The sequence below is a fragment of the Grammomys surdaster genome, unplaced genomic scaffold, assembly GCF_004785775.1.
Source record: "Grammomys surdaster isolate TR1022 unplaced genomic scaffold, NIH_TR_1.0 97, whole genome shotgun sequence".
Classification (NCBI taxonomy): domain Eukaryota; kingdom Metazoa; phylum Chordata; class Mammalia; order Rodentia; family Muridae; genus Grammomys; species Grammomys surdaster.
Window position 1 is genome coordinate 1,093,915 of NW_021604576.1, and position 13,154 is coordinate 1,107,068.

Here is a 13,154-nt window from a genome sequence, read left to right on the forward strand (position 1 = left end):
AGATGGCATGCATGGCTCAAAGCCTGGCTTTAGCATCAACACACACACACACACACACACACCATGAGTATGTAAAGACGACTTGTGATGAGTGCTTCTATAAGACACGAGCCTCAGGTTGGAGAGGATGCTGCTGTCCAGATAAAGTAAGCACTGTCCACTCCCGACTCTAGCTCCACTGCAGTTCAGTTCCTTGGCAAATTCATTTTGGAGGGAGACTAGCTACTCCATTGGAGCAGCTATTGCAGTGGACTCAGCATGAAGTGGTGTCCACTTGTGTGCTTTTGCTGAGGGCTTATCTGGGAGCGAGTGTTGTTGTCATAGTTCTCAGCCTTCTGCTACTGACTATAAAGTTTCAGCGGGCCGAGATTTTGTCATTTTCATTTGCATTTTTCTCCTCCTGGTAGGAAGGAGTTATACAGGTAGTTGTGTACATAAAAGGAAGGTAAGTCCTCATGAAAATCAGTGTCAGGAGGCAGAGGCATCCAACTGAAAAGCCAGGAAAAGTGTTTAAATAGCTGGCTTTTAAGTAACAGAACAACATTGCCCTTTGGTTTTCTTCTACCAGGGTATAAAGTTACAGGAAAATAATCAGTAACACAAGATATTTTATTTCATGAGAATAGATTTGAAGCTTCATTCTATCAGTGCCATACGAGCCCAAACCAAGCATCTAGTCTTGCTGGACCTTAGTTTCCTTTAAGGAAAAACCACAGAGGTTAACCAGTAGTCCTGAGCTGCAAATGATCTGAATTGGATCCACAGAACTCACATGACAGAGAAATCTGGTTGCTGCAAGTTCTTCTCTGAATCTAATTGTTCACTGTGCCATGTACACACACACACACACACACACACACACACACACACACACACAAAGAGGCACGCAAACACACATAATTACATAAATAAAGTGTAATTTTGTAAAATTAAAAATAAAAGAGTCAGGGTTGGAGCTTGCTTAAAAATGAAGAGCACTGCCTTCTCTTCCCATGGACCTGTGCTCAATTCCCAGGACCTACATGGGGTCTCTCAACCCTCAGTATCTCCAGTTTAACTCCTGATACCTACCTCTGGCTTCCTCTGGCACCAGGCATGCATATGATACACAGATATGCATGCAGGCCAAGCTGCCATAGATATAAAATAAAAATAACTAAAAAGAATTCAAATCCAAAGCAGTCATCGAAAAAGAAAGGAGCCATCAAGACTATGGTTGACAAGCTTAAAATCAAAGATAACAATTTAAGGCATGACAAAAGGGATGGATGCGAATTTTGGGGTGTGAGTCCTAGCATAAAAGAAATAGACAATACTTAGACTAGCAAGTAGTCTTAAATGGTTGTCATGACCACAGCTAGCCACGGCCTTTAGGTTGATTCAGGATAATGAACTGAGTCTGACAGCATTTGACTTTGCTGGAGGAAGAAGAGTTCACTCTTAACTGGCTAGATTCCTGCTTTCTCTGTGGCTAGGGCTTCTTAATGACATGTGGCAAGCTTATCTCCTATCACCTCTTGGCAGGCCAAGGATCTAGTAGTTCTGCAGTGATAAGGAAGCCTTCTAAGGAAAAAAGTCCTCCACCTCAGTAAGTGCTACATATAGCAGTTTGTTGAGGATGCTCATAATCTTGTTATATAGATATTTTGATGCTCTGACATTCAGTCAGACCTGCTAATTCTCTTTGACTTCACTGTAATTACTAGCAAATGATATATATATATATATATATATATATATATATATATATATATATATAATCATAATGAGAATATTTTAAAAGCAGTAGGTGGAATTTACATATTTTCTGTGTATGTGGTGCTTTTGCTAAGTACATCCTCTGTACTTAGGTCATCAATAAGGATGCCGTGATGGTTTGTATATGCTCAGCCTAGGGAGTGGCACAATTAAAAGGTGTGGCCCTGTTGGAATAGGTGTGTCACTGAGGGTGTTGGTTATAAGACTTTCATCCTAACTGCCTAGATATCAGTCTTCCACTAGCAGCCTTCAGATGAAGACACAGAACTCTCAGCTCTGCTGCATCATGCCTGTCTAGATACAGCCCTTGTCCCATCATGATGATGATAGACTGAACCTCTGAACCTGTAATCCAGCCCAATTAAATGTTGTCCTTTATAAGACTTGCCTTGGTCATGGTGTCTGTTCACAGCAGTAAAACCCTAAGACAGATGCACAAACAGGAGTGGAATAGAGGATGCATCTTCTCTTCCATGCATCTTCTCTTCTGAGGCATCATCAGAAGCTACAGAAACTCTGAACATAACCACTTGTGAGGAAAAACAGTTTTCTTGGGGAAGAAACCTTAACCAAAACAGATCAACGTAGGTGTGGTTGGGGTCATCATTCTACACCAAACATTTGTCCCTGTTCTCCACCCAGCTCCACCACACTGAGAAGAGGAAGATGCAGGCTTAGAAGTGAGGAAGTCAGTCTTCCAACAGCTCAGAGTCACATCGAATTCACTTCGTATCTACTAACCAGAAAAGCTCTTTAGTGGTACATCTGTGGGCTATGCTCATAGTAGAATACCCTAGCTCACATTCCAACCGAACAGAAGAGAACAGGATCTGAAAGCATCCCCAATTCTTTAGCATTCCTAGGTATTGGGTAGTAAATATATGACTTTACACACACAGTCATTCATGTGCACACATTTTTCTGATTATAGCTTCATTTGAACCTAAGATAAACATCACTGTACTTATCTAGCAGGAAAATAAAGATCAGAAGCTAAGCAACTTCTCTGGAGCTAACCTCCAAATAAGGGGAGAGGCCTTCCCCGTGTGGATTATTACAAATCGATACCTCTTATCCTCTTTGGTTATTTGTTTGTTTTTTTGTTTTTCATATTGAAGTTTATTGAACCTCAGACTGAAGAAATATAGTAAACATGATCAATCATTGTGCTGTTTAAGAATAATTCCTATGTGATTAAAAAGTAATAACAGAGCAAGGTTTACCAAAACCAGAACTGGTTGTATCTCTTGAGAATCAAAAACACTTGAACGTATGAAAAAAAATTCTTTGAGTCAAATAACTTGAAAAGACAAATAAGTGGTATTCTTTAAATTGTATCATAGATACAATGGTTCCACTGGGATCTGGGTTAGTGGCAAAGCTCTTGCCTAGCACAAAGAACCGTCTTACCCTGTTTGTTATCTTACATTGTCAGTGCGTGGCTATTTCACATTTCAAACATGGCTTTAAAAAAAGGTATATGAACTCAAGGTATATGAGGGATTAACATGAATCTGAGTGTAAAGCATCTCCGTTGCTCACCATATCCTGCTTGCTTAGTGTTTGCTGCAGCTATTCTGAATGAATGACTTTCAGCTAGTTTCTGGGTCTACAGACATTTTCTGAATGTGAAACTCATTATCTTGGAGTCTAGTTTCTAGTTTGCGTGCTTCTGGGCATCAAAAACACAAGACAAAGCTTTATAAATAAATTTGTAAAAACTTTGAAGTTGTTTTAGTGACTCAGTCAGTAGAGTCACTTGATAGAAAGTCTCAAGAGCAGAGTTTGGTCCCCAGCACCCACAGAGTAGAAAGAGAAACAGTTGTCCTTTATCTCCACATGCACACTGTGGCACCTGCAAAGCCACACCAACAAATACACATGTACAAAATAAATTAATGAAACAAATTAAAACTTTAGGTGAGAGAAGAACTAGCATTCAAAGAAAAGCTTAAGTTTGGATATTATATACTTAATGTGAAATAAAAATTGTAAACTGTTTTTCATAATTACTCAAATACTGTTCTTTCTTGCAAAAAAAAAACCATATTATTTTCAGGATCAAGACTTTGAACTTTGCAAAACTCAGGGTGTGGGGCTTGTTTTGTAAGGAATGACTCATGTTGATTCCCAGAACCTGGTGCTCCTGGTTAGAGCCACACTGTGTTAATGTTAGCACTGAGGATATCTATTCACTCGTTCACTAGCTAAAAACTCTTTACTTCAGTACTTACGCAAGTAGTAAATTAACCCCAGTGGAGGAAACAGAGTCTGTGTCAATCTCAAAATTCGTTTTCATAAATATAGCTGCTAAAAATGTTACATATGATGATATCCCTAGCCAAAGTTTGCATGTGTCAATAGCTTTATAAAACAATGAAATTTCAAAATTGTAGAATACCTTAAGTATGAAAGAGTAGAAATTTCAAACGAAATGTTTGTGATTGGGAAAATTTTGTTCAATATCTCAGAAAAGAAAAAAATTCTGATGTGTGTATGTGAGCATGTGTGTGTGTGTGTGTGTGTGCACGCACATGCGTGCACATCTGTGTATTGTTTATAACCATTCTTCAAGCAACTGCTAATAATCAGCACATTCCACTCACCCATTTTACCAATATCTAATGTTACTTACATACTTAAATCCAGTCTCTTTGATACACTCTTCCTTCATAGAAAAATTTCATCCTCTATTTTCTATTTCAATACTATCTATTTAACAATAGTATATAGATTGCTATGTTAACAGTTATTTTTACCTATCGTGTTCATTCATGGTAAGCAAAACTCTTAGTTGTAAGGAATGTTTTGATAAAATATATAAATTGAACAAAACCAGAAGTCCCTAGCTGTGACATTCTGTAGGTGCCTCTATACAGTCACATTAAGATTCATGCTACGAGTGAATTGCTAGGACATGGCTGGACTCTGCTTCCTCACTAGGAAAGCTGTGCTCTCACACATCGCTCCTGAGAACCGTAAGACTAGTAGCTCTGTTTTGGGTGGAGAGCTTCTTTTGGTCCTCATTTGGGACTTTTCAATTTCAATCTCCATGCCCCTGTGTGTACCCAGACTCTGGTTGTGCCTGCTGTAGGCAGTGTCAAGTATTCCATACGAAGAGCCACTTGTTCGCTTGACCGGAAACAGGAAGTGCAAGAAACATTATTTTTAAAAGTCCCATGATTCATACCGCTGATGTCTGGAGAGTCGAGATAAGCTTTGAGCCTTCTCTCAAATCTTTGGGTGATCCACCAAGCATGCTCTAAATGGGGTGTGAAATAAAGCTTACCGGAGGAGAGGGATTGGACAAGGATCAAAACACGCAGAGCTGGCAACCAGGCTGTTCTGCATTGTGTTTCCAGGATGGCTGAGGTGAAACCGCAGTTTTTCCCATCCTAGTGCCTTATTTAGGAGACAACTCTCTGAATATTGGTCCAAAATATTAAGTTCATTTTCCTGTAAATTTTATACTTCGAGTTGTTGAGTTTTACTGAGTCAGCAAAGCCCCAAATAATATTTATTCTTTAATACATAAATACTTATACATAAATGTATTACTGAAATAAGGATGCCAGATTCCTTCGATTGGATTGCATAGCTGTGACATGATTAGTTAATTTTTGGTTTGGGATGCTTCAGGGAGACATGGCATGGCAGTGGATGCTGAGGTGGAAACTGAGCCATGCAAGAGACTAGAAATGATCAAGAAACATATTGATGTTCCCCAAGATTTTGCACTCTTGTTTCTTCAAAATATGAAACTATTTTTCTTTTACTTGTGTTTTTAGAGAAGTAAATCATTGTATGCTTGGCAAATGTCTGTAGGGAAATTTCCGGTGTTCTCCAAAAACCATGTTTAATATCATTTTTTAAAAATCACACTACTATATAAATAGCATAAAAGTGTTAAAAGTTTAGCTATGATACCTAAAGAGGAAAGTCATTTTTATAAATTAAGTTGAATGAAACATCCCAACAACACAGCTACAAATCTGAAGGTTCAGGACTCGTGTATTTACCTGTTTTATGAAAAATGGTGATAATTTCACATTCCAAAGATACACCGATCCACAAATAATATTTGAAATCTTCTTACGCTCATATATAGGTACATGATTTATGGCCGTTTTACTTTTGGCTGCTATTCCTGAGAAGAAGGAATATTCCTGAGAAAAAGGAGGACACAGGACAGACTTTGGACCCTGGAGACAGTTGCATCGCAATAAAAGAATAAAAATTCACCTGCCTCTGCTAATTCCCAGTGTCATTCACAACTGAATTAAGAATGTAGAGTGATTAAGTCATTTAATGGATTTACCATGTGGCTCTCTCATTTATATCCAGGCTTAGCACAATCAAAAGGTTTGAGATTAAGAACATTTCCTTTAACACTGGACATAGCAACTCTGAGAACAGAATACTGCTTAGAATTTTCCAATCTGTAGGTCATCTCTTTTGTGTTTACTTAGCATATCGTCTTTAAACGTTTATTTCTTCGTTCATTGTTCTTTCTCACATATTCCTGAATTCTTCAGTTATGATAACACACACACAAAATATGGTTGGAGTGGATGTGTCTTCAACAAGATTCAGTTCTATCTTCACAAAGAAATACTCCAGGAACTGCTTGGTTATGTTGTTATGTCCAGGAAAACTTCTAAGCAAAACTGTAGATTTCTGTCTATAAAATTCTAATTTTCCACAATCAGAGACTTAATAAAGAGTCATGTTGTTGGGAACTTTTATTCCCTCACAAATAGAATCATGTCAGTGCTCCAATCCGTGCTTATTCAATGACTCAAATAGATCATCTTTCCTGTGCATGTATTAAATTCATCAATGGTACTTAATGATGCTATTTAATAGAGATCAACAATAAAATTGTAACTATGTACAATGTGAAAGACAAAAAGAATCATGTAAATCCCCTTTCCTTCATGATGTGATTTCCCATGGGACAGAATAAGGACAAAAAGGTCCTCCTTTAGCATCAGGACACTAAGATAGTGCATTTGGAGTGAATTTTTTCAAATCAACTATAATTGAACAGATATTTGAAATATCACCTCATTCAAGACAAAGTATAAACAAACATGTAGATCATGTGACTTTAGAAATCTCAAAATGCTATAGAAACTTCAAAAGGTTTTTGTATATGCCTCAGACATATCAAGTGGAAGATAGGAAATTCATAGCAAACAGAATTGGAAAAATGACAGAGTTAGGTCTATAGTCAAGTTTTCTCTTATTGACTTTCCTGTTTTCTTTTCATTCGCAACTTTCTCCATGGAGAATAAGTAAGACAAACTGTGATTGTAGATTCTGCAGGGACAACAAAAATACTACTGTTGAGGAAGAGAGTAGAGAGATTGGAATTTGGTTTGATAGTGGACCCATGTTTGAGTAAACACAAATGAGTGTGCCCCATTGAAGAGTTAAAATGATTTATTACACTTATTTACTACCTTGGCATCAGATGCAACAAGACTTCAAGACAGCAACCCGAGGCAAAAAAAGAAATCAATAAGTAGAAATAGCTACGCCATGGTAGTAGATTCAAAGGGCAATCATTTCATTATTCTTTGATATTTCATGGTCTTTGTCACCCTAAATTAATACAGAAGAGATCAAAGTGGAATTGAGCTTTACTAAGCATTTGAAAACTTTGTTTTTTATTAAAGTCGCTAGCAGCCTTGTATATTTCTTGCATTTCGCCTATTATGTCCAAAGGTCTGAAAGTGCGTCCCTCAAGAATCATTTTTTGTTACTTAGGTAGAACTGTTGGATTTATTTGCCTGGCCTTGATTAGATTAGCTTTAGCCTTATCAGCTAGGTCATTCTATTTAACTTTTTACTCTTACAATAAAAGGATGACCGATTCCCATCAGGGCCTGCTCACAATCATTTATCCTTAATATGCCTGGAAGAAACAGAGAAATGAAAGAAGACACTTTCTCATTCATGATTCTCTTTTTAAAAAAAACATTCTCCTGCCCTCTCCCTCCTATCCTGATATTGCATGCATGGCTTGTTCTCAGCCTGCTCCCAGACAAGCTAGGGCAGGCCCTGTAATATGGTTCAAATTGCAATCTCATGTCTTATGTTCCCCAAACACTTCATCTCCTCTGCAACCTGGAACTTTCATTCTGGTCCCCAATTAGACTAATATCTCTGCCCAGCTCCGATTGGGGGTGATGGATAGGCTGGGAGGGTGGAGGGAGACGAGGCGATTTTTTCAGCTCCTCTGCATTCCCACAGGCACGCAGCATTTGACAGATTGGGCAGAACTGCCACGAAAGAGTCTGACACAGATGGTGTAATTAGAAAATGCGAAGTGCGAGTGTGAAATTTATCTTTGATCAGCACCTCCTTGCCAGACTGTCATCTATGTTAATATGATGATGGCTTCTTGGAGACGGATAGAAGGATATAGCAGCCTTGAATAGGAAACGGAGACTGTTCACTCCATCGAAAAGATATTCTATTTGCTTCTGAAATCCAATCAATTTCATCAGCCCAAAATGCAATTGTACTTATTTAATTCACGTGGAAAAATAAGCCTAACTGGATTCACACACTTTATTAAGTCTGTAATCAATATGAAAAATCTGAGCATTAGTTAGAAGGGGAGACATGTTAATTTTTAATAGAGCAATAAATAAAAAAAATACAATCTCTAACTATAGGAGCTGTTCAAGACAATTCACATCTCTCCTTATGGAGTTTCTATGAAAAATAGATACAGAGAAATCACTACACTCCATAGTGTTAAACCTCCAGACACTGCCAGAAAATGTTATTTTCCACAGTTCCTGCATTCTGTTTCAAAATAACACCTGTGATTTGTATTCAGTCCAAAATATAGCAGTCTTATTTTTCTTGATATTTTCTATTTTAGACTAATTTTTCTACACCTAGTAGTTAATAAAGGACATACTAGGTGGGACTTAAACAAATCATTTCCTCTTCATATCATCTTCCTGAAAATTTAGGATATCTTCTGCAAATGGGAGCAAGTATCACCACCACCCACTTCTCCTTAAGGTTTTCGATCTAGTAACAATGATCTTTCTGGAGATGACTTGGAAGGTTCAGACTTACAAGCAACCATGATAGACTACATTTTACTATAATCTGCTCAAATGTTCACATTGATGGTGCTAATTTTGAGCAAGGTAAATTAGCATAATTAATGACCAGCCAAATTTGGGGGTAATACAGTATGTAATTAACATTAGAGAGTTCTGTTGTGCCACCTGCCCCCACATCCCATTGTTGCAGGGATCGAACTGTACAGGAGGAAATTTTCCCCTTTGCTGCACTGAGCAGAAAGCAGCTTTCTTCATCAGAATAAGCCATTAGCTGTAATGGCTTGTAGGTGTAATGGAATGTGCGTGAAACATCTGTGCTGAGAGCAGGGGAGAAATTGCTGCGTGCAGTCGTAGGCCTTTGGGGAGCTTGATTAAGGGTTGCTTCAGAGAACTGGAGATCTGGCTTGGGATGCAGGAAGAGAAAAAAAAGTAAATAAATAAATAAGAAAGGGAAAAGAAAGAGAGAAGAAAGGGAAATAATGCTAATAGATTTATGGATGTGCTGCAGGGAGAACAAAGGGTTTTTAATTCTTTTCTTCCTTTATTGCTCTTGTATTGCATCTGCTCTCTGCTGGGCTCTCACTTACTGAAGTGATCTGGAAAAAATGTAGCTCTAAATGCAGGTTAGGGAGGAATGAGCTTAGCTATAGAAACAGACAGAATAGCGTGATCCACCCCTCCCCCCTCTGCTAGCTAATGGTAAGGTCCTCACAACCTGGGAAGAAAAATGCTAAACATTGTTCATCTGGAGTATTATCTTGAAATTTAGCTCAGAATATGATGTGAATATTCAGTGTCAAGGTTGGAAATCATGTCTTGTCTGCAGACAGCATCAACTAGACAGCTAATTCATTCACAACAGCTCCATTCAGTCTCTTTGAGAGCACTGTATGCTGGTTTGTTTTTTTTTAACTCACTAGTTTTCTTCACAAATTTGCAAGAATGCATAAATTAATTATAGGACATAAAATGTTAACTCCTGAGAACAATGGGGAATTGTTCCAATAACATGGGTTTCTATGGGGCATTTTTGTTTGTTTGTTTGTTTGTTTGTTTGTGTTTTTTAAGAAAATACTTTTTGAGCACTTGCTGTATGCAAAATACTGCTTGTTTGCTGAGAGTTTGATCACCATGGCTGGTGCTTTAATGGTGCATTTGGCAATGAGGATGGCCAATTATATAACCTTGGCCATCTCCTTATCCCACAAAGACAGCTGAAACCACATTGATCATGCAGCGATACACATTGATTGCTAAAACAACTCAATTGAATGCATATGATGTAGTGTGGCCATTTTAGAAATGTTAAAAAAAAGAAAAAAGCTAGCTTGAACTATAGACTTTGCAAATATAAACAAGAGGAAAATTATAGATAGATACTGGGCTAGTGAAGGGTTAAACATTTGTGAAACTAACGTAACTGGAAAGGGAATTAGTGTTCTGCTCCGGACAGATGTGAATGTATTGCCTCGAAAATTGGAAACAAACCTGAAAATATTGAGTGATTTTATGATTAGGTAAATCTTACACTTTCTAATTATAAATGACAATGAAGCACTCTATTCACCGGAATCTATCTTCCTTATGAAATAATAAGCTTGCTGAGCTGGTGCCAAAAAGTCCTTGTACTGAAGTTTAAAATATGTAGGGAGGCAAGAATGTAATAAAAATTCAAAAGCTAATAATATTATGGCGACTGGCATTGTTTACAATGTGGAGCACCTGCTGTTAGGGGAAAAAAAAGGAAGACGAAAAAGTGAAATCATCAAACTGTTTCTAAATGGAAAATCTGGGCTCTCTGCCAATTACACAATGTGTTTCAGGTGCACTGTAAATAGGAACAATAAAAGGTGTGCAGGAAGGAATATGAAATGTGAAATCTCAAAGATGCTGCAATATTAATATGGTGGTTCTTGAAAGAAAATCTCAGGGAATCTTCCAATGTCCTCCACTCCAAGGAGGGGGGTTTAAAATAAAATTTTACCACATAGGTAAAGTACTCAAACTTCTAATTGTCTGTATCTTAAAAGAAATATCTGAGCACAACATTATTTGTTGCTTCTGTCTTCATTATTTCAGGCAGAGAGGAGTATTTGAGCCTGAACACGAACTGTTTCTCCCAGCCTCTCCTCATTAAGTGTGGTGTGTGTGAATATGCATGCACATGTGTGTTTTTGTGGGAGTTGGGAGAACTCAACCCTTAGGGTAAGAACATGAGGAAATGTAGCCTCCCTTGGCTATTGCTACAGTAGCTATCCACATGGAAATGAGCTGCTGTGAGCACAGAGGCGCTGGGTGGTGGAACACTGGGTCAGTCTCACTGTGCAGTGCTTAGCAATGGATTCTCCCAGAATTCAACACCAATTTTTACCAGGAAAAAAATCCCACATGCCAAATTTCCCTTTCTAATTCCCAAGTTTTTCCTTTTCCTGTGAAGCTGTTTAAGATCAAATTGCCTTTGAAATGTCTCTATCATTTGAAATTGGCAAGTTTTCAAAAATCAAGGTGAGGTTACTGTCAATGTATAGAAGTAACATGAATTTAAGGATTATGACTCAGGCGTTAGACATGGCTAAGAACTAAACAGTTGCCAAATACTGAGGTAAACTGAGTTTCTTTTGAACCAGGAAAAATGCAGAAGTATGCAAATCTTAGATGTCCACACCAGCCCACAAGGTGACTGTTCAAAGAGCAGGGGAGAAAAGCCTTGTATAACAGAGCTATGAGGGACATATTTATGTCTCTATTGCCTGCTGGACTAGGCAGAAGATGTGACTGGGCCAAAGTAGTACCTACCTGATGCTTGCCAAACAGATGAAGTGAGATAAGCAGGCAAAGGACTTGTTCTAATAGCAGACGCATACCAAGGGCTTTAAAGATCACTGTCTTAACTGCAATAATAATAATAATAATAATAATAATAATAATATATTATTATTATTATTATTATTATTATTATTATATTATTATTATTACTGAACTACTACTTATCCTCTTTTTTTCTATCCCAGCTGCCAAGAAGAGGGAAAATCCATTTTTGATTGATATTATTTTGGGATGAGGGGCGTTGTGATTCTTTAGCGCTATTCAGACATCAGGCACTCATGGCTTGGAAAGCTATGGCACTGGTCAGAATCAAGAGCCACCAAAGCCACCACAAGCCAATGGCTTATGGATCCTTTTCCTCTTGAACTAAAAAAAAAATGAGATTCTTAACAACTGTAGAGTGAGTTTAACTGGACTTTTAGTATAGGATTGTAGGTGGGAACATAAGAGAAAGAATAGAGACAGAGCTCTGGAACGACAAAAGTTGCTTCTAGAAATGGTAACACTCAACAGCGGGTCTAGAGGCTGTCTGTAGGACTGATGGAAAAAGTGCTATAAAACGTGGAGGGAAGTACTTGTAAGAGCAACTGGCCCTTGAGATGTCCAGGTGGATCTCAACTTTGGCAACATTTTCAAATATAGTGTTTCTGTAGGAGTTTTCATTTAGTTTAAGGAAACTAGATAAATCTAACTAGAAACTAAAGCAAAAAGCATGAGCTCCCCTGGGACATTCTTGGCTTTCAGCCAACTCAGAGCTAAGACTGTCATTGCCAACACTGGGTCTTTGGACAAGTAAAATCTGCCTCAGTTTCCTAACTGTAAAATGGGACATTCTGAACTATTTAACCTTAGATATTAATGGTAAAATGGCTAATAGTCACTGAATAGATCCTAAATGTCCTTGACCCCATCTTCATTTTCAGGTTTAATTTCAGATGCTTACATATGCATATTCTCTAAACTAACAAGTAAGTTGCTTTTAATAAAGAAACTCTTGTGAGCCTTGGCTTTTGTTTCACATTGAAATGCTATGTTTTCATATGGAGAATTAAGTTTCATATTACAATGTGTTATGAATAAACGTAGTTCTTGACTTAAAAAAAAAAAAAAAAAAAAGAAACTCTAACTTTTTAATAGAGAATAATCAGAATGCTTATTTCAAAGATAATCTAATGAATGACTCAAGCTTCAAGTCCCAGGCCTCCCTCCTGTTCAACCAATGCTATTGATTCCACAACCTACAAAAATTACAATGCATCTACATATTTCACTATGTAAATATCTTAATATGATGTTGTTAGTTTAATTTTTCCAAATTTTAAATTAGAAAAAAAAACAAGACAAAAAGGAGAGAAATTTTTTAAAGTATGAAATATATCAGAACCATATGATATTAAATGAATTCATGTAGATATAACTTTTTCAATGTTCTCATATCATGTAAGCAAATCATGGCTTTGAGCACCACGAAATATTTAG